We start from the raw sequence: 24252 nt of genomic DNA, 5'->3' as shown, positions 1-24252 counted from the left end.
TAAAATAAAACATGTTTTATTGAGAGGTAAGATTTGAATTTGATCTTGTCTTGATTGACCCATTGTGAGCTTCAGAATTTTCACTTAAGAGACCCAGAATCTTCACCAATGTGTACATCTGTAGCTACGGATATTTATATCGCTCCTTGTCACTGCACAGATTCCTGTAAATATTTGAAGTGCAACTATGGTTCAGTTATGATAAAGCTGATTGCTTCACCTTCCTTTGACTGCTTTGGCAATGCTGTCCTCAAGTATCTCCATCTATGCCATGAAGCAAGAGCCAATTCTTCCATGAAAATGGGTGAGAAGTTAAGAGGAGTGGGTGGTTGGTCTTCCATCTGTCCTTTAGCATCTTGAACTACTTTATTTTTTAAAATTTTATTTATAGATTTACAGGATTATTGTGAAGATAATACAGAGAGTCTTCATATACCATATACCCAGCATCCTCTATTATTAACATCATTATATTAAAATGGTATTAGGATGGTACATTTAATTATGATTATTTTAGTATTGCTTGGGTTTTATTTAATATCTTTGAATATTATGGATATATGTCCTTTATTAGACATGTATTTTACAGTATTTTCTCCCAGTTTGTGACTTATTCTTCCATTCTATTAATGGTGTCTTTTACAGACCAGAAGTTTAAATTTTAACAAAATTCAGCCTATCAATTTTTCTTTCATGGATTGTGCTATTGGTATTGTATCTATGACCTTATAACCAAACTCAAGATAATGTAAGTTTTCCAAGAATTTTAATACTTGTGCATTTTACATTTAAGTTTATGATCCATTTTGAGTTAATGTTTATGAAAGATGTGAGGTCTATGTCAAGTTTCCTTTGTTTTTTCCATAAAAAAGTTCACTTTTTCTAACACCACTTGGGAAGAATTGAAATGTTAACAATATTGATCTTCCAGTTGATAAACACAGAATCTCTTGATTTCTTTAAATCTTCTTTGATATTTTTCATCAGTGTTTTACAGCTTTTCATATACAGATACCAGGCATATTTTATATTAATACCTAAGTATTTCATGTTTCAGGCTGTTACTCTAAATGATGCATTTTTTTCAAATTCTAATTGTTTATTGCTTGTATGTAGGAAAGAAATTGATATGGTATATTAACTTTGTATTCTGCAACTTTTTCATCTTTTCCAAGAACTTTTGTTGTTTATTCTCTTGGATTTTCTACATAGACAATCATGTTGTCTGCAAATAGGGATAGTTTTAATTCTTCTTTTCCAATATTAGTTCTTTTCTTTTCTTTTCTTTTCTTTTTTTTTTTGTTCTATTGTACTAGGAAAAAATACCAGTAGGAAATTTAGTAGGAATAATGAGATTGGATATCCTTGAATTGTTCCTGATCTAAGGGGAAAGCATTGATCTTCTTGCAATTACCTATGAAGTTAGCTGTACTGTTGTTTTGTCTTGTCGTTAGCTGTTCTTTAGCAAATTGGAGAAGTTTGCTTCTTTTCCTAGTTTGTGGAAATTTTTCATTATGAATGGATGTTGGTTTAGTAAGATGCTTTTTCTGTATCTATTGTTATGATCAGTAGATTCTTCTTTAGTATGTGCATGTGGTTGATTACATTGATATTTTTTTAACATCTTTATTGGGGTATAATTGCTTTACAATGGTGTGTTAGTTTCTGCTTTATAACAAAGTAAATCAGTTATACATATACATATGTTCCCATATCTCTTCCCTCTTGCATCTCCCTCCCTCCACCCCTCCCTATCCCACCCCTCCAGGCGGTCACAAAGCACAGAGCTGATATCCCTGTGCTATGCGGCCGCTTCCCACTAGCTATCTACCTTACGTTTGGTAGTGTATATATGTCCATGCCTCTCTCTCGCTTTGTCACGGGTTACCCTTCCCCCTCCCCATATCCTCAAGACCATTCTCTAGGAGGCCTGTGTCTTTATTCCTGTCTTACCCCTAGGTGCTTCATGACATTTTTTTTTTCTTAAATTCCATATATATGTGTTGGCATATGGTATTTGTCTTTCTCTTTCTGACTTACTTCACTCTGTATGACAGACTCTAGGTCTATCCACCTCATTACAAATAGCTCAATTTCGTTTCTTTTTATGGCTGAGTTATATTCCATTGTATATATGTGCCACATCTTCTTTATCCATTCATCTGATGATGGGCACTTAGGTTGTTTCCAGCTCTATTTATAGAGCTGCAATGAACATTTTGGTACATGACTTTTTGAATTATGGTTTTCTCAGGGTATGTGCCCAGTAGTGGGATTGCTGGGTCATATGGTAATTCTGTTTTTAGTTTTTTAAGGAACCTCCATGCTATTCTCCATAGTGGCTGTACCAATTCACATTCCCACCAGCACTGCAGGAGTGTTCCCTTTTCTCCACACCCTCTCCAGCATTTATTGTTTCTAGATTTTTTGATGATGGCCATTCTGACTGGTGTGAGATGATATCTCATTGTAGTTTTGATTTGCATTTCCCTAATGATTAATGATGTTGAGCATTCTTTCATGTGTTTGTTGGCAGTCTTTTTATCTTCTTTGGAGAAATGTCTATTTAGGTCTTCTGCCCATTTTTGGATTGGGTTGTTTGTTTTTTTGTTATTGAGCTGCATGAGCTGCTTGTAAATTTTGGAGATTAATCCTTTGTCAGTTGCTTCATTTGCAAATATTTTCTCCCATTCTGAGGGTTGTCTTTTGGTCTTGTTTATGGTTTCCTTTGCTGTGCAAAAGCTTTGAAGTTTCATTAGGTCCCATTTGTTTATTTTTGTTTATATTTCAATTTCTCTAGGAGGTGGGTCAAAAAGGATCTTGCTGTGATGTATGTCATAGAGTGTTCTGCCTATGTTTTCCTCTAAGACATTGATTGATTTTTAAGTGCTGTACCAGCCTAGCATATCTGGAATAAAATTCCTCATGTTTGTTGTGTATAATGCTCTTTACACATTTTAAATTCAATGTGCCAATATTTAGTTGAGGATCTTTGAGTCTGTGCTCCTGAGAGGTATTGCTGTATGGTATTTCCTTTTTTGTAATGTCTTTCTTTTTAACTTTTTATTTTATATTGGAGTATAGTTGATTAACCATGTTGTATTAGTTTCAGGTGTACAGCGAAGTGATTCAGTTATACATATGTAATGTCTTTATCTGGTTTTAGTGTTAGGGTAATGCTGGCTTAATGAAACGAATTAGGTAGAGTTCCCTCTGGCTTGATTTTGTGGAGAATTGGTAGAATGTCTTTGTTAATCTCACCAGTGAAATTATATGGGCCAGTTGATTATTTATTTTGGAAGGTTACTGATTTTTTTGCAAAGTCAATTATTGATCAAACTTCTTTAATAAGTATAGATTACTTATTTATGCTGTTCAGTATTGGTAGTTTGTGTCCTTCAAGGAGTTATTCCAGTTTATCTAAATTACTTAATTTTGGGCATAGAACTGTTCATAGCATTTTTTTATTATTGTTTTTACTGTTCATGGGATCAGTGGTGATGACTCTTCACTCTTTCCTGATATTGATAATTGTGTCTTCTGTCATTTTTGTTAGATAGCTTGGCTAAAGGATTGTCAATTTTATTCATCTTTTCAAGCAAAGAGCTTTTGGGTTTGTTGACATTCCCTATTGTTTTACTGTTTTCAATTTTATTGATTTCTGCTCTAAGTTTTATTAGTTCTTTTCTTCTACTAGTGTTTGGCTTAAATTTATCTTCCTTCTCTAATTTCCTGGCATGGAAGCTTAAGCTATTAATTTTAGATCTTTCTTATTTCTAATGCATTTACCATTATAAATTTCCCGTTAAGCACTGCCTTTCTGCATAAACTACATCATACAGTGTTTGAACATTGTCATTGCATTTTAATTGAGTTCAAAATATTATAAATTTATCTTCAGACATTTTCTTTGGCCCAATGTGTTTTTGAAATGTGTTGTTTAATTGCTGTATTTTGGGATTTTCCAGCTGTCTTTCTGTTGAGTTATAGATAATTCTGTTGCTCTCTGAGAACATATTTTATACAGTTTCAAATTTGTTAAGATTTTATGGCCAAAACGAGTTTTATCTTGGTGAATGTTCCCTGTATATTTGAAAGTAATTGGTATTCTATTGTTATTAGATAGTATATTTGATAAATTTCAATTAGATCAAATTTATTAATAGTGTTGCTTAGGTCAACTATATCCTTATTGATTTTGTGCCTCCTTGATCTGCTAATTATAGGAGATGTTGAATAATAGCATATTAACGGGTAATAGTGTATCTATTCTTCTTGTAGTTTTTTTTTTTTAACAGCTTTATTGGAGTATATTTGCTTTACAATGGTGTGTTAGTTTCTGCTGTATAACAAAGTGAATCAGCTATACGTATACATATATCCCCATATCCCATCCCTCTTGCGTCTCCCTCCCACCCTCCCTATCCCACCCCTCTAAGTGGACACAAAGCACCGAGCTGATCTCCCTGTGCTATGTGGCTGCTTCCCACTAGCATTTATTTTACATTTGGTAGTGTATATATGTCCATGCCACTCTCTCAGTTCATCCCAGCTTCCTCTTCCCCTTCCCTGTGTCCTCAAGTCCATTCTCTATGTCTGCGTCTTTATTCCTGTCCTGCCCCTAGGTTGTTCAGAACCTTTTTTTTTTTTTTTAGATTCCATATATATGTGTTAGCATACGGTATTTGTTTTTCACTTTCTGACTTATCTTCTCGTAGTTTTACCAGTTTTTGCCTCATGTATTATGATCCTCTGTTGTTAGGTGCATACATATTTAATATTGATATAACTTCTTGGTGAATTGACAATCTTATCATTATGTACTACTCCTCTTATCTCTGATAATTTTCCTTGTTTTAAAGTCTGCTTTTTCTGAAATTACTGTAGCTACTTCACCTTTATTTTAACTGTTGTTAACATGTTAACTCTTTCTCCATCCCTTTATTTCAACCGAATAAGAGTAATGCCCTTCCCCCACATTTCTGGGACAAGGTTCTGGTGATACCTTTTCTCCTGGAGAGCAAGCCTTTGTTGTGGAATAGGTTGTGGTCCTATTTTACAAAGATTACTCCTTCCCTCCCCCTGCCAGAGTCTTGAGGAGAGATTTCTTTGCTCTCTTAACCATGAGATCCTGATGAGTTTTCTAGGGATAAAACACATGAACATGTGGGTCAACCCCTAAGATTGTAGACCCGTGGAGTTCCTTATTCTCAGGCTAGTCTACATTCAGCCTCCAGCAACTTAAAATTTTCATTTACATTTTTTTTGCAAATTTATACTTCCACCAGCTCGTGTTGCAGGGAAGCAGATCTTGGTTGTGACTCTCTCAGTGCTAAGTTAGCTTAAACCAGGTAAAATGGCATAACATTGCTTATGCTCAGAACATATTTGGAAATAAATATTAACTCCAAAAATTTTGACCCTAGATCCCATCTCCTTCAATGGTGAATTCATTCTGTCTTCCAAATAAAATTTAAGCCATTTTCCCCCAAATCAGTAAAACCGTGAATAATATGGTTACTACAAATGCCCTTGAGTTTATGAGCCTGAAATATTTTGGAGTCACAATATGTAATGAGCAATTTTAAGAGTCAGCTTGACTGAACTACCAGCTCAGGTAGCTGATAAAACATATTTTGGGATGTGTCTATAAGGGTGTTTCCAGAATAGATGGGCATTTGAATCAGTAGTCTGAGTAAAGAAAATCCACCCTCACTAATACACCATGCAATACACAAAGCAGTCTATGTCAATTACAGAAGGGAATTTTTACTGTCTGTAGAGAAATTAATCTTTGTTGATAATTTTTATATTTTTTACATACGTTTTAAAGGTTAGCTGATAGGCAGAATTACGTGTATTTTTGGTAAAACACTGTTTTTTTTCTTTTCTTTTTTGTCTTGAGCAAGAATAACAGTATGTATTTATATATTTCGTAGTACTGAGAACGATTTTACACATTAACACAGCATGGTAAAGTCCCCAAATATTTGGTAAATTATATGTTAAATTAGTGCACTGCGGTGTTTATAGATTATAGAGAACACCTGTGTAGCCTACATTGTAGTACTCAGTTCTAACATAATCATTTAAAAATAACATATAAAGAATCAAGTAAGCTACTTTTACATGAAACTAATGGTAAATCTTGGCTAATATTCTAAGGAAAATTCAGGTATAGACACAATAAACTTTAGTGAACATAAAACCAATATAAAGCAAATTAATTCAAAATCACTTTTTAAAACTACATTTTATGATATAAATATCATCTGACCAGCTTAAATAATATACTCTTTTTATGTAAACCAAAGTTTTAGACCTGGAATGTAATGCAGCTTGTTAACAGTTTAAAAAACCTGCTGTGTTTCTAATTGGAAAGGCAAGGGAAGATGTGCGTTGTTACCTGGGGTATTCGGCAGAAAGACATCTCCTCATGATTGACATTAATGGGAGTTTCTCATGTGTATTTGGGAGAGAAAATCTCCCTAATTAGTGTTTTCCTCCGATATATTTCATTTCTTGTAATGTTTAGTTGATGAGCTGTATCAGCAATACAATTTTAGAAATGTTTACCAAAGAAAGAATGAATCATGAAGACATTTCTTCCTTTGAATTTAGTGAGAAATCCAATATAATTTCATGCATAATTAAAGCTTAAATTAATGCCATTATAACACATAGTACAAAAAGTAAACATATACATTTCCCATCCCAGAGTTCTAAACCTTGGTAGTTGAAATTATGCTCTTTATAGAGCTAGAATTTAAAATAGATAAATAATGATTAGTAAATACAGAAAGAGAATTGTTAACGTTCTGACATAGTTCCATGAAGCACCCTAAAATTAAGTGCCTGTCATTATATAGTTTGAAATTATTTGAACTTATTCTACAGAATCATTTTGAAAAATGTTTTCAAAGTTTTACAGAACTGATAAATTTGAAATGCCTTATTCTTCAATTATAGGTTATTCTATTTATTGGTATAATTGCTATGTCTTAGGTATATTTTTAGAAATGAGACTGCAATGTTTTATTTTTATCTTTTTGAAGTCTCTACAAAGTTTCACATTCTACTTCTATGAAAATTACTGAATATATCAGTCCTTGAAACAGTCGATTGATGCTTTCATCTCTTTTTTTCATATAAATCATCAAGGCTTATTAGAGAGGTTTGGGTGCTCTAATACTTACCACTTTCATCCTTCATTCCCTGCCCATATTATTTTTTCCTTTCTCCATTCTAGCTGTCATTTTCACCATGAGACTCTTAACTAATGATATGCTTGATATAATAGCTTCATATATAACATGTCTCTTTTAGGAAGCATAATGGCCTCCACAGATATCCACATCTTAATCTTGGAATCTGTGAATGTGTTATGCTACATGGCAAAGGGAATTAAGGTTGGAAATGAAAGTGAGGTTGCTGATCAGCAGAACTTAAAATAAGGAGATTATCCTCAATTATCTGGGTGGACCCAACATAATCACAAGAGTTCTTATATGTCAAATAGGGAGGAAGTAGGATCAGTGTCCCAGAGATACTAAATGAAAAAGACCCCCGACTTCCTGTTACTTTCTTTGACTACAGAAGGGGTCAAAAGCCAAGGATGTGTACAGCCTCTAAAGACTGGAAAAGACAAGAAAATAGATTCTCCCTTAGGGCCTCTGGAAGGAACTCAGCTCTGCCATCATTTTGATTTGAGCCCAGTGAGACCCATTTAGGACTTCTAACACCCAGAACTGTAAAATGGTAAATCTGTATTGTTTTTAGCCGTCAAGCAGTTTGTTACAGCAGCAACAGGAGACTATCCTAAGTATAATTAATAATTCATAGACATGCTGACAATAAAACAATGATAAGGTCTTCCTTCTTCTCCTACTACTCTTCTCATTATTCTGTGTCTTCCTACACCTGATTGCAAGTTTTTAGTTTGTCTTTCTCACTCCATACACACATATTCATTATATATCTTTTAAAAATCCTTTTTGTTTGTCTACTTTTTGATTCCCATGTGCATTCTTGACAGTCTGGATCTTAATTAATTCACTAGACAGATGCAATGGCCTCCTGAAAAATTCCCATGGCTTCTTTCTTTCTTTGCACCAAAATGTACTTCATATGTCCAAAAGAGATATAGGGTCCTCTAGGGAAGATTTGATATTTAAATAACTCTTCTCACAAATGTTTGGTGAATTGCAGTATATTCCCTTTAAATCAAATAAAATGATAGTGATGATGGTAACAGTCACTCTTCATTGGATGCAACACTGAATAAATAATAGGCACCATTCTAAATATTTTACTTTCATCACCTCATTTTTGTTGAGATACCTTACTAGCTAGTTACTTCTGTATATTATGAGTGAAAACATTGAGGATCAGAAAAGTGAAGCAACTAACCAAAGGTCAACCAGATAGATAACTGCATAGCTATTGTTTAAAATGAGAAACATGTAAATGTAAGCCAATTAACTTTAGCCTACAGTAGTATGGAATACACCAATGACTAGCTAATCCCAAAATCATGCAAACTGTTTCCTTTTTTCTCACTCCCCTAAAGCCATAGAGGTGTGCCAGGCTACTTCAAGGCAGTTGGTCACTTGATAATCTTATTATTTTAATTCAATAATTTAATAAGAAATATATTCATATATTCATTTGTTTTCAAAATTTTAAAATATATTAAACAGTTTCCAAAAAGAAGTCTCCTTCTTGCTTCACCCCTTCTCACCTATTTCTCACACCTCCATCAATATTGTCTTTAATTATTGTGTACACTTCCACTTTTTATGCAAATACAAGAAAATACAAACATACGTTCTTAGATACCTTTCTTACACACAAAAAAAGGAGCATGCCAGATATAATATTCAGCACTTTCTTTTTTTTCCTGTGAAAAATTTTAAAATTACAAAAATGTGAAAGATAGTGCAATTATTACACACATGCCCTTCACTTAGAGTCATCAGTTTTTTTTATGCAAGATTTGGAACTGTTGTGAAATATTAGTATTAATAACACCTCCAAAACCAAGTATTAAAACATGGAAGGGAGTAATAAAATAAATGATGAGAAATACAGAGAAATAATTCTATGTTATGTGAGGGTTTATTGCATTCCTGTCATCTGGAAGTAAAAATTTGTCATTTTAATAGATTGTCATGTGTTTATCTAAATCCTTCCACTGCTCAAATACATAACACTCTTCCAGGCAGTGTCTGTTCTGATATTGACAGCAGCACATCACAGAAGCCTTCAAGGTATTACTCCTCATTTGCCTTCTCTAAGGGATGTTGGAGAAGCATTCTTCTGGGCCTGAACAACATTTGTCTGATGCATGACCTTTTAAATGTTGGAACCTAGGGAAGAGTCTCTTCTTCCCAGAATTTAAAGGCAGTACTGAGTTCGAGAAAAAATAATGATGAACTTGAGAAAAAAAAAATTTCTGATTGTAAAAGGGAGAGTAATGCTTCCAATGCAAAAATAAGAAGTCAAATTGAAGCAACAAACAAAAATACAATGAAAGAAGATAACAATTGAATGAAATGACAAAATTTAAAAATTTTTTTATATCAAAGGAACTAAGCACATTTTTAAAAGAAAAAGAAAAGTTTTAACCATAAAGAGCAAGTTTTCTTTTGAAATTCAATGAATTATGTGTAATGATATAAACTAATAACCATAATAATGAAAACATGAACAACTTTTAATCTACATGAGTATGTTTTCTGTTTTCTAACTACTCACATGACAGATATTAATGCATCAGTAACTCTGTGATTGAAGAAATACTGTATTAGTCCGGGTTCTCCAGAGAAAAAGAACCAATAGGAGATACATATGGAGATTTATTTTAAGGGATTGGCTCATTCAGTTATGGAACCCAGCATGTCCAAAATCTGTGAGCCAGTTGGAGACCAGGGAAGAGTCATGCTACAGTTCAAGTCCAAAGTTCCTTTGCTGACAGAATTCCTTCTTGCTCCAGGAATGTCATTATTTATTCTATTCTGGCCTTCAATTGGTTGTATAAAGCCCTGTCACACTATGAAGGGCAATCTGCTTTACTCAAAGCCCACTGATTTAATTGTTAATATCATCTAAAAATACTCTACAGAAACATCCATAACAGTACCTGACCACATCTGGGTACCATGGCTCAGCCAAGTTACCACATAAAAGTAATACTCTTAAATGCATTATGTGCCATATCCAGTTATTGTTCATATATGAAAATAACAAGATATTAAGTGAAGATCAAAATTAGCCTGGCTTGTAATCATTTGTGATATTGCATTATACTTGTGAAATCAGTAAACTCTATAGATTTACCAAAATACACACACACACACACACACACACACACGTTTAACTTTATTTAGAACTCAGCAAGTTGGCTAGTCCATGGTGAAGACTCAGGGAGCTGACCATTTATTTCAGCTGCTACCCACAGAAGGCGAGACAGAGTTTGGAGTTTGATTTAGAGGAGCTGAATTAATGGAACTAAAATTAAAAACCCATGGTGCCCAGCTGTTTAGTCAAACAACAGTCTAGATGTTGCTGTGAAGATAATTTTTAGATGTGATTAACATTTAAATTAGTAGATTTTGAATAAATCAGATTACCTTCTATAATGTGGGTGGGCCTCACCCAATAAGTTGAAGTCCTTAAAAGACAAGCACAATGTCTCTTGAAGAGGAAGGAATTCTGCCTTCAGATGGACCTCACACTCATGACTACAGCATTAACTCTTGTAAGAATTTCCAGCCTACCATCCTCTCCTACAGATTTCAAACTTGCCAGCTCCCACAATCATGTGAACCAATTTCTTAAAATAAATCTATCTATCTATCTGTCTATCTATCTATCTATCTATCTAGGTTCTCCAAAGAAACAAAAATGATAGGATTTATATATATATATATATATATATATATATATATCCTATCATTTTCTTGTGTGTGTGTGTGTGTGTATATATATATATATATATATATATATATATATATATGCAAAAGAAACTCCAGAAGAGCAATTAGATTCTGACTTCAGTACCATAACTTGATAACAACATAGACATCTAGAATATGTGATTACAGCAGTAGTGGAATTGAAGCAGAGGAAAAAAGGAGCATTATCAAGAAATATGAGACAGTAGCCATTTACAATGTAATTATCAACAAATTATTCTAATCCTTCTGAGTGTTTGGCATCCTGTGACAGTCTTTCAGAGAATAGTTGGATCCATCAAGGATAGTGTATCTACAAGTGACACAAAAGCAAAAAATTGTGACTCAAAACATATCAATATATTTTTATCATTTCATAAGTCTGGCATTAAGCTCTTAAGGGCTAGAGTGTCAAAGAAGCTCTGAAAAACCTAAGGTATTTTTATCATTCTTTCCTGCCATCTTTTGTATGTTGGCTTTTTTGAACTCATGCTTATAGCTCTTTGGGCATGAAATAACCACCCCAGCTCTAGGAATATTGTCTAAGATTTAGGGATAAAGAAAAATGGAAAGGTCATCACCAGTATTATCTGTCCTTTTTTATGGAAAACCATGGACATTTAAGACGCCCCCCCAAGAAGATTACCTGTTGAGTTTCATTGGCTAAAGTATCAAATGAAGTCTCAGTTCTGTTAAAGGTGGATTAATTTATATTGAACTAACCTTCCCACAGATACAAAATTATTGTAAGTTAAACCAAGAAAAAACAGCCCAACTCTTTAAAGGCACTATATCCTGATCAAATTAATTTTTTAAACTGCAAATCAATTTACCTCTCAAAAATAAAGTAACACACCACACTTACTGGAGTGCTCAAATCATGAGGCAGTTGGAAGTGAAGCAGAAAGTCACTAATTTATAGTGCTAAGGAGGCAAAATTTAGAGTCCAAGATGACTGGCATACTCTGGAAATTCAAACTGGGAAGGTTACACTGGAAAGAACTTCCAAATTCTTTTATAAGTGCTCTTTAATTTCCTGTATGACCATGAGATTATACAAGTTGCAGGCGGGACTTAAGGAGCCCAATGTAAAGCAACATCTGGAAGTCTCAGGGAGCTGACCATTTATTTCAGCTGCTACCCACAGAAGGGGAGACAGAGTTTGGAGTTTGATTTAGAGGAGCTAAATTAATGGAACTAAAATTAAAAACCCATCGATAACACAGAATGGCCACATCACAGGAATAACAAGTGGGTCCCAATCCACTATATTAAGGTGTTAGTTTCTAAATTTTCACTAAAAACAGAGCCAGCTTCATGGGTTTAGGACCAGTGCTATTACATAAGACCACTTGCACAGAGGGAACTTGCTTTTAGAGATTAATGCTCTGCTGTCTTGGAATTCTTAATAAGCTTATCTTGGAACATGGCTAACAAATGGTCTCCCTCTCACCACCTCCTTGTCTCCATGAGATGTATTCTGTACCATTGGTGCCTCTGCCTCAGACACCTGAGTCCTTCCCCAGTTTCCCCCTCCCCACTTCTGTCTAGTTACTACAGCTCACCCATCCCTAGCAGAGGCCTTGTGTGGAGAGGGTTGGGGTCAAGCAAATATGCCCCATGTTATCTCAGGGAGAGACATGGCAGCAGCTGTCCATGTCTTTATTCAGTGGGTGACTGCAGGATCAAACCTGTCTCCCATCTCTAATCCAGGTACCAAGCCTGTCCCAGTGCAGAGGTTGCAATTTGGGCAGGAGTCACTTATCCAGCAAGAGTTGGGGCAGAAAGCTTATGGGAGAAGAGATACCTGGCTGGACTTCCTCATCCCAGGTTGGGTCACGGCTTGTCAGTCTGGTCCAGTGGTTGAGGAATATGGAGTGTGGAATTTGTTGCTTGATGACTTGACAAGTTCTGTATGTATTTTCACCAAGTTTAGTGGCCCTTTTGGGAGTTGTCTCGAACTTGTCTGTTTTTCCTGTTCCAAAATGTAGTGACATACTCTACCTGGCAGCTAACAGGACTTTTTTCTTTAGCATAACCTAAAATAATTTTAGTAGGATATTTCTCAGTTGTTGACTTTTTAAAAACTTTTATTCAATATTATTATAATTAACATAGATCATTTTGTTCATGTGGGAGGGAAGTGCTAAAAAGGAATAAAGAATAAACTTTTTTTGAATCTTTCAGCAATATTCATACAGAAATATCCCCTGTCCACAGATGTCTAAAGTCTTCCATACTGGTGTAGTTGTCAGTAGGAAATTATGTTATAGCTAATTTGGATGTCTCTTAGTAATCAGTAACAGTTTGCATCTAGCTTTCTGCTATTATCTTCTCACAGTTTCCTCAAGGAAATAAAGCTTACATTTATTTTTATGTTTTTAATTTATTTATTATACAGAAAGTTCTTATTAGTTATCATTTTATACATATTAGTGTATACATGTCAATCCCAATCTCCCAATTCATCCCACCACCAGTACCACCCCCCACTTTCCCCTTGGTGTCCATACGTTTGTTCTCCACATCTCTGTCTCTATTTCTGCCTTGCAACCAGTTCACCTGTACCATTTTTCTAGATTCCACATATATGCATTAATATACAGTATTTGTTTTCCTCTTTCTGACTTACTTCACTCTATATGACAGTCTCTAGGTCCATCCACATCTCTACAAATGACCCAATTTCATTCCTTTTTATGGCTGAGTAATATTCCATTGTATATGTGTGCCAAATTTTCTTTATCCATTTGTCTGTCGATGGGCATTTAGGTTGCTTCCATGACCTGGCTATTGTAAATAGTGCTGCAGTGAACATTGGGGTGCATGTGTCTTTTTGAATTATGGTTTTCTCTGGGTATATGCCTAGTAGTGGGATTGCTGGATCATATGGTAATTCTATTTTTAGTTTTTTAAGGAACCTCCATACTGTTCTTCACAGTGGCTGTATCAATTTACATTCCCACCAACAGTGCAAGAGGGTTCCCTTTTCTCCACACCCTCTCCGGCATTTGTTGTTTATAGAATTTTCTGATGATGCCCATTCTAACTGGTGTGAGGTTATACCTCATTGTAGTTTTGATTTTATTTCTCTAATAATTAGTGATGTTGAGCATCTTTTTATGTGTCCCTTGGCCATCTGTATGCCTTCTTTGAAGAGATGTCTGTTTAGATCTTCTGCCCATTTTTTGAAACTCTAATCCGTTTTGAGTTTATTTTTGTGTATGGTGTTAGGGAGTGTTCTAATTTCATTCTTTTACATGTAGCTGTCCAGTTTTCCCAGCACCACTTATTAAAGAGACTGTCTTTTCTCCATTGTATTTCCTTGCCTCCTTTGTCATAGATTAGTTGACCATAGGTGTGTGGGCTTATCTCTGAGCTTTCTATCTTGTTCCATTGATCTATATTTCTGTCTTTGTGCCAGTACCATACTCTCTTGATTACTGTAGCTTTGTAATATAGTCTGAAGTCATGGAGTCTGATTCCTCCAGCTCCTTTTTTTTCCCTCAAGATCACTTTGGCTATTCGAGGTCTTTTGTGTCTCCATACAAATTTTAAGATTTTTTGTTCTAGTTCTATAAAAAATGCCATTGGTAATTTGATAGGGATTGCATTGAATCTATAGATTGCTTTGGGTAGTATAGTCATTTTCACAAAATTAATTCTCCCAATCCAAGAACATGGTATATCTCTTCATCTGTTTGTGTCATCTTTAATTTCTTTCATCAGTGTCTTACAGTTTTCTCAGTATAACCTCCTTAAGTAGGTTTATTCTGAGGTATTTTATTCTTTTTGTTGCAATGGTGAATGAGATGTTTCCTTAATTTCTCTTTCTGATCTTTCATTATTAGTGTGTAGGAATGCCTGAGATTTCTGTGCATTAATTTTGTATCCTGCAACTTTACCAAATTCATTGATTAGCTCCAGTAGTTTTCAGGTAGCATCTTTAGGATTCTCTATGTGTAGTATCATGTCATCTGCAAACAGTGACAGTTTTACTTCTTATTTTCCAATTTGTATTCCTTTTATTTCTTTTCCTTCTCTGATTGCCGTGGCTAGGACTTCCAAAACTATGTTGAATAATAGTGAGCTTACATTTACTTTGAGAATTAGAAATGTCCTGGCTCCTGAATTACAACAATGCTGTTGGTGTTTATATGCAAGTTAAATTCAACATTCTAAATGAGATAAATCTGTATATATAGGTATAGATATGTAGTATAGCTAGATGTAGATATACACACAAATACATTTATAATATTAAAGATATAAAACATATACCATATATATATACCATATATACAATATGATATGATATGATATATAGATAATCTGTTATATGTATGGGAATTTCTATTTTAAACTTCCCCAATTAGTTTGGAATCAGGAAGTATAGATAGCATATTACTCTGGACAAACCCATCAACATAGAATCTTTTAGTTATTCACCCATGTTATGTAGGGAAGAGTGCACTTAAATTCATTTTTTGGAATGGGGAGCTTTTCAAAGAAGCTTCTGGAGATTGCATCCTGTTTGGTCGGTGATGAGATGTATTGCTAGCCCCTTCACTTCTATTTGCAGTTACCAATGGTCGCTAAACTCCCTAGTAATAATTTTTAAAAGGCAAACAAAAGACTTTTCTTTTTAGATTCAAAATGTTTGAACATTTTCAAGGTGAAAAAAAAAGGTAAAAACATGGCAAAGGACACGTGAATTCTGAGGTAAATCCCATCATAAATGAATTACCTTATAAGATCTCAGAGGTGTAATCTGTTCTCTGAATTCACACTGGCATGTGAGTGGGCTGGGGAGAGCATTTCTGGGCACGGTTTGTGGCTGATGCCTTTTCTCTGAACTAGCCACTCTGGCTCTACTGATAACCCTAGTGAGATTTGTTACACAGTTTCTAGTTGAGAAAGTTGATTGAATTCGTCCTTAAGAAATGTAATAATAGGAATCTCGTGTTATTTGTCATAAACTCTTACAACTGAGTCTCAGAATAGGGAGATAAGTTCACTCTTCTACCTATACCCTCAAAACCACGGCTGAACAAGCAGCTAATAACATAAGTCCACTACTGAGTGTACAAAAGAAAACCAAATTTATTTATCCATATTTAACAATATGGAACAATGTATATAATGAGCTAAGAAATTTATTAAATTAGCATTTAAAGGCTCTAATTTTTGAGAACTGAGAGCAATATCCAAAATGAATATACCATAAACCTGATAGACAAAGGTAATTACACTTAGGTTTTGGAAATTACATCAATATTGTTGAACATTTTATAAAAGTAATTGAGATTATTTTGAATTGATCATTGGTGAGATCTCCATTTTTTTTTTCTCATGACAGAAAAGTTGAGTCAGAATCATGTGTTGGTTAAGATAACAACTCACAAGTGTCCAAAGCAAACAGATTTTTATGCGTATTTTGGAAGTTAACTGAGCACACAGTTATGTCATCAATAACGTTTGATTAAACTACTACTCATGAATTTTCCAAGTCATTATGAGTCATAACTTTTCAATCACTTGTACAAGTCTATAGTCACTAGCATTTTTTCTTCTCATTTTCTAGTTTTTTGCATTGGTTATAATTGTAAGAATTATATGTATAAATTTATTACCCATAGCAAGATAAGAAATGAAGCAGTATATAAGAAAGCAATATGTAATTAAATCCAGATTAGATAATTTGTTTATTTTACAAATAACAGACCTAATATTTCAAACAATAAAACATTTTGATTAAGGATTTGATTAAGGATGAATAAAACATGCTTGAAAATGCTTTTATTATCTTGATCACTTTTCTTTAGCTATAACTTTGCAATAATTAAAATGACAGTCATTTTGCTTAATGACTTAAAAACTCACTGATGGTAAGTTAGGTTTGAAATTGTCTAAGGCCATTGTGTACATGTTATTTTACCACTATTTTCAGAGAACCACTTAAATATTTCTGGAAATAATATGTAATACGGGTATAATGAAATGACTACTATCTTGCAAATCAATAATACCTCGAGTTTCAAGGTTATCTCTTCTGTGGGATTCAAAATCTATTTAGAAGCTCAGTTGTATGTTTTATGTCATATACAAAAAAATTTTGTCTCCCTACGACTGTGTAAATAAATATCTCCTGAAATGATGAATTCCACTGACAATTTGAGAAAAATAAGATAATGATGGCAATATTAAAAATCAGCTAATAGCTTCAAATTTCACCATTCATTTTAATTTTATTCAGTACATTCTTTCAACACCCTACATACACAGTTGTTACTTATACTTATTCCATCCAAATTTGAGCTCATCGGTGACTCTGGCAACCAGCTTACTCTTTTTTGAAACCAAAAGCATACTTTTAGGGAAGTCTGATGTAAACGACAATCAGAAGTGTCTGGCAATAGTCCTATTAAAAAAATGATACTTTTAGAGCTGCTATATACTATTTATTATTTTAAAAAAACACACTAAGCATAAGTACCTGTGGAAATACTTTTGTTTGGGTGTCTCATATGTGTTTCATCCATCCTGCAATTTTGAATTATTATTGAACATTATAATTTCCTCGCTAACCAGAGTTTCAAATAAGAATTAAGTCCATCTAATTCAAATATGAATTAGATGCAGTCTTGAGATATTTGGAAGGTGGAAGTGGGGTTTCACCCTCTATTTTAGCTTTTCTTAGAGAGATGAAAGTTTCCTGTGGAAGCATTCCAATGTCATGTCCATTCTCCAGTCCCTTGTGTCAAGAGGCAGTTGCAACTGTTCCAGCATTTTAATGTGGCCAGTGGCTTTGGATGTCCATTCTCTAGCCTTATGAGTATGAGAGGTAGTTGCACTATGGCTTCTTGATGTTGACTGAGATCCAGTAGAGCTTGGAAGCAAGTTGTTCCCCTAGCGGATCAGTTGTGAAGTGACCACTCAAAGAGGTCTGTATTAGAACTGAATCTTCCAGTCTTTCAAATAATTCTTTCAGTTCTTAAGTCCCCCTATTAAAATAGCTAGAGTGTTTTCTGTTTCTCTTATGAATTCTACCAATCAAATAATGAAAATGTGAGAATGACCAAACTATAAATGGCTAAAAATATTATGTCATATCTGAGTGATCAAGAAAATCAGTTCAGTCCAGCCTGAGAGTTCAGAAGCTGGAATATGCATGGGGAAATGTCAGTGATAATTCATGACAACTGGGTATAAAAAAGTCTAGAAAAGGACACTCCTGAAATTAGGAACTATATGATACCTATTTAAGTGAGCAGCCATCAGCCTTATCAAAATAATAATAATGATAATGGTTAAAATCTGGAATTTAAAGTGTGTAGAGGGAAAAAAGTAATAAAATAAATGGATTTAGGAAGTTGAATCTAGAATAAATTCTCCTGAGGTAATACGATTTAAGGAGAAGATGTATTTTATGGAACACCCACAGCCAAGCCTATAGATCGCCTCTCAGGCCATATTCAAAACTCTCTTCTGATGAAAGAGGGACAATGTTTCCCTGAGTTTGACAGACAGGAAACATTTACATGTTCAGGGGCATTGAAAAATGAGCAGTAAATTGACAAGTAATATTGCAGCGCATAACCCAGAGTTGGAAGTAGTACTTAAAAAAGAAATCCCGGTGGGCACAAGTAGAATAAAAGGAGGTCTTGGTATGCTGGAAGGTGTCATGGAATTGCTCCTGCATGAATTATAGCTCATTCAGATCATGACTGGTCACAAGGAGGTCAGTAGAGCTGACTGAACAATATATCAATGGCTGTGTTGCAATACAATCATGATAGTATGTTGACACTTCTCTTTAGCTGTTAGATTGTGCGTTGCGGTTAATGACCAAAAAAGAACATGTAAAAAAATTTTTAAGAGTATTCTTCAAATTGATTAAAACTTGGGGCTGATACCAAAAATCTGGTGGCTGGGTAGACCTCAGATAAGAAATGTTGAGGGATTAATAGGTGTAGGTGTATTTGGCTGGAAGAGTAAAAGGGGGTGCTATAGGAGGAGAGGTTTGTTGTATGTCAGCTAGTGAAGGAATCTACTGACACCAGAATAGCAACATATGCCTGTGGAAAGAAACTTATCAGAAATTAAATCCAATACAGGTTAACTTAGAAATGCTCAGTTAATGGGTTGTGACATTTATGTGTAACTGTGTGTGCCCACATGTAGAAGGTTGTTAATAAATCTCTTAGGCTTCCGAAACAAGTCTGAGCCAGTTTTCACATAAGCATCATAATGTATAATGCTGCTTCTGGGGGGTATGCTCAGTGGTAGAGCATTTGACTGCATAACGTATGACGCTGCTTTTGGTATGGGTGATTTAAATTCCCTGTAGAGAGAGGACTCCACATAAGATCTAAGAAAAGAAAAAGTGGGAGAGAGGTCAGAGCAACTAAGGTAAACCTAAGAGAAATAACCTATATTGGCAAGCTGTATATAGAGCTGTGTTGTAAGATTATATTTAATATTTATTTTCTTTGTAATATTCTAACTATTCCAAGTTTTTTAATGGTTCATAAATTAAAAAGCATTCAACTATAAGAACAGAAACTCAAAATAATTATGATTTTGTAATCAATAAGAAAACAAAAGATCAAAGATTGATGATCCAGGGGTTGTTCAATATATTACTGCAAACTTTTCTTCATCTCTAGAATTCTCACAATGTTGAGTTTTTTCCTCTGATAGGAAGATGGCTCTTACGTCTCTAAGTATCACAACTATATTCACAGCTAGGAAGTAGGAAAGCCAGCCAGATGACAATAAACCTATCTCCATGGCTCATTTATTTCATTAGCAAAGAAACTATCTTCTAGAATCTCCCAGAAGACTTCTTATGCCTATAGTGCCACATCATGGCTATGTGACCCTCTATGGCAGCAAGAGAGCCTGGAAAAGAAATGATCTGACTCGTGGCAATTTCTGTGGTGAGACCTAGGCAAGAGTGGCCAAGTGTGTCTGCCATAGTGATCATGCATATATTGTTTTTATAAAATTTTAAGTATTTCAGACTATTAAAAAGTATAAAATTGATGTAACACTTTGTATTAATAATGTAATGCTACTGTATGCCCTTAGATATCTACTTAAATAGAAACACAAAATATTACCCATATATGTATAAATCCTTCAAACACCCTATTTCCAGTGTCATACTCCTCCATCTCCATCACAGGTAAACACTCACTTGAACTTCATGCTTTTTAGTCCAATTCTTTTGCCTTTATTTTACCGTATACACATACAAAGACACACACATACACACATGTAAATGTACCCTATATATATTAAAATACAAACAAATGCATGTGCGTGTATCAAGGAAATATAATAAAACAGTAAGACACATTTCCTAGACACCAGATGGACAAAAACTCTAAAATCTGACAATACCACTGTTTGATGAAGATACGCAGAACAAAGAACACTCATATCTTTCTGTTGCAAGTGTGAATAGGTACAGAAACTTCAGAGAACAATCTGGCATTATCTATTAATTGAAAATGTGCATAAATTAAAGCCTGGGATTCTAGTTCTGTGAATAGACACAAGAAAAGCTTTCCCATATGAGCACTAGGAGGAATAAACAGTAGGAATCTTCACATTGTTTATAATAGAACAATTTGAAAATAATCTTTATTCTTTCAAGTAGAGAACTGATAAATAACGCATATCATTTTCACCGCTTTGAAAGTGAAAGAAACAGTTATCGTTATTTGTAGATGAATCTCACAAATACAATATTGAGCAAAAAAGCAATTGCCATAGAATTTACTTAATATAATACACTTTATAAAGTTTAAGTACATGGAAAGTAATATCGTGTATCACTTTCATAGATAAAAAGGATAGAAGAGGAGACATTATCTGAAGTATGTTGGGACAAATTAAGAGAGCCATGATTGGGAAAACAGGATGAAAACATGTTTCCCTAGAAGAGATAGTTAGGAAAAAGATACAAGAGATTAGAGGAGGAATATTATCCCTGGGGAATCACTTGTAGTTTATTCTAATAATCTCCAACACTCATATGTGGACATACTGATATGAACACATATTAAATAAATAAAGCTTGTGAATCAGAAAGAGAAGACACACACACCTGTGCACGAGGCATGCACGTACACACACACACACATACACACGCACACACACACATGCACATACAACCCTGTAAGTTTATATTAATTTACTGATTTCATTTAGTCAAAATTATCAGAAATAATCATGGTTCCTGAGAGCAAGAGGAAATGAAGCATATTTTGGATGTCATTATTTAAATGGAAATTACTTAAATTCTATCGTATTTTAATGCAAATTATCTTGGTCCTTATTTCAGTTATCTATCACTTTGTAACAAACCACTTCAAAACGTAGGCATTCAAAATAAGAATAAATTTTATGATCCAGTGAGTTGACCTCTTGGCTCTTCTGCTTTACTTTGTCTTACACAAAGAGAGGGATGTCATGACTTGCATGCCTGGCAGTGTGGTGCAGTGTGCTGCCCAGGAACTAGGTCTCTCCATGTAGCTGTGTGTAGTTCCTCAGGGCATCCTGGATGATTTCAGAGAAGTATTCTGAGTGCTGAATGTAGATTTGTGGACATCATAATGCCTAGCCTTGAAAGTTAAACAACATTGCTTCTTCATTCTGTGAGTCAAAATGAGTCACAGGGGCAGCTCAGTTTAAACAGGAGGAAAAGTAGATACCACAGCTCTGTGGGAAGGGTGGCAAAGAATAGGTAACCATCTTTATTTTACCAGAGTCTACTCTCAGGGACTAATTATTTATATTTCACTCACATGCAAAATACTTTTATTCCTTTCCAAGATCCTTCCAAATACTGATTCATTAAGGCTCTAGGATGAGGCCTGAGTTCATGGATCTTATCACCTAAATCATGTACAGGTGCAAATGAGGCTGTTTGTGTGTGTTTCCGTGGATCTAGCAACCTGTGAATTTAAAGGCCTTGTATCTTTTCCCCACACGTCAAACACAGTAGTGAAACAGGCACAGGATAACCACATTATAAACGCCTATTCAAAAATGGAAAAGACTAGGAGCTACAAAGATGACACTGGTACATAATAATTTTTCTCCCCAACCGTACGACAATTAACCAGAGGCAGAAAATGTTTCCTGATTAGGTATTGATTCATCTCCGCAGCAATGACTATCTGTGACTCTTGGCTCTACCCTCTGGGTTCTTGGTTCTTCCTTCTGACTCACTCTTCTTTTAGATAGAAAATGTTCTGTGTTTGTCAGTCTGTGTCTTGCCCATTAAAATTTGAATCCAGAAGACCTGTTTTCACTTTTCACTACTGTCTTTCTCTACTGAAGATGTTACAGTTCCTCGAAAAAGTGTGTAGGCTTCCTATGTATCAACTTTTAAATCCACTCAATTACAGAAATATCACATGCACAAATCTCTGTGGATTAAGCATTTCTCTGCTTTAGCCTAAGAATTAGGAGCTGTGAGACAATGCCATTTAGATTCACAGAATTTTTTTTTTGTCTATATGAATGAGTGTGTGAAACAAACATACCCTTAAGAACTTTAGAAGCTAATCAATATAACAAAGAGGTTCTGGAATGTGCCACCACAATAAATATTTCTGCATTTGTTATGAAGGGTTGTATATCCCACACTTGACTTCATTTTGACCTTGAGTATTTCTTTAACTGGCAGCACTCTGTGTTTATATTTTCCTTGAGGCAGTTTCATACTTCGAGTATATTTTGCTAGATGGAAAACCTGAGGATAAAAAATAGTCTTATTTTCCAACCATATAAGTCTTGGGATGGAAAATTTTTCTGTAGAGTATTCTGAAACTTAGCATTCCTTCTTTAGATCATTCTTCTTTAAACATGCTTTACAATAGGCAGCTAACATAAGCCAAATGACAGCTTCCAACGTTTGGTCTGGAAATTCTCTTAGATCCAAAAGTTCACTAGGTAATTTTTTTTTTTTTTTTTTTTTTTTTTTGCGATACGCGGGCCTCTCACTGTTGTGGCCTCTCCCGCTGTGGAGCACAGGCTCCGGACGCCCAGGCTCAGTGGCCATGGCTCACGGGCCCAGCCGCTCTGTGGCATGTGGGATCTTCCTGGACCGGGGCACGAACCCGTGTCCCCTGCATGGGCAGGCGGACTCTCAACCACTGTGCCACCAGGGAAGCCCTAGGTAATTTTTAAATCTTATTTTCTTTTCTGCCAGTATATAACTCAGTTCCTACTTTATCAAACCTCTAATAGCAATCTCCTTACTACCTTTTCAAATTTTTTCCTGCTCCTCAGACCTCCAACTATGACCCACACACAAAGTCAGTGCTTTTGTTATGCTGTCTTCTTATGCCCAGGTGCCAATTTCTGGTCTAGCTATCAAATAATGACTCCCTCTCCCCAACTTATCACCTTAAAGAAACAAAAATTTATTATTTCTTTATATATCTGTGGGAAGCACATATGTTTTTTTCTGCTTCGCTTGGTTTTGGCTGGGGTGCAAGGTTTGATGGGAGATCCAAACTGGCCTCTCTAAGAAGGATGAAAGTTTGGAGTGCAGTTGGCACTGTTGGGAGGGTGTCTCAGTTCTCCTCAATGTGGTCCTCTCCATGTGGCTGCTTGAGCTTCATCACACCATGGTGGCTAGTTTCAAGAGTAAGTTATTCATGCAGTGAAAACTTAAGCTGTAAACCTCTTAAAGCTCACTCTCTAAAGTTAAAGAGTGGGAATCCTGCCCCATTTACTTGTTCAGCAAATCTCAGGGCAATTTCAGTTTCAAGTGGAGAGGAAATAGATGTCATCTTTCAATGGGAGGATTGGCAAAGTATTTGGATCAACTTTAATTCACCAAAGGTGAGACTGCAAAGTTGGGGACTTTCTAAATCTGAACAGACAAAAGAAAGAAGAAAAAAAAATCTAAAAACCTTAATGACTATTATGGCACAAACCATTTACTTAATGGATTTCATCTTAATTCTGGATTAGTTTACATTAAAAAATATGAACTTCTTGCATAAGACTTTTCTATCAATATTGCTTATACTTATTTTTAAATCAAATTCAGTTTTCCTGTTTTCACCAACACTGAAAAAGCAGCATCAAAGCTCAGATTTTTCTGAGCAGTATATCCTGCTTCTAGTCATACATCAACCTAGACCTTTTCCCCCATAATCTACAGGGAAAAAAGTGGTCTTTTTAATTTTAATTTTTTTTTTTTTACTATTATAACCATTCTGTACCTGCTCCCATATGGGAAGATAATCACAATCTAAGTTTTCTCCAT

The sequence above is a fragment of the Delphinapterus leucas genome, chromosome 18, assembly GCF_059928025.1.
Source record: "Delphinapterus leucas isolate spDelLeu-1000000601 "Yukka" chromosome 18, BTC_Dleu_Yukka2, whole genome shotgun sequence".
NCBI lineage: Eukaryota > Metazoa > Chordata > Mammalia > Artiodactyla > Monodontidae > Delphinapterus > Delphinapterus leucas.
This window is presented reverse-complemented; position numbering follows the sequence as displayed.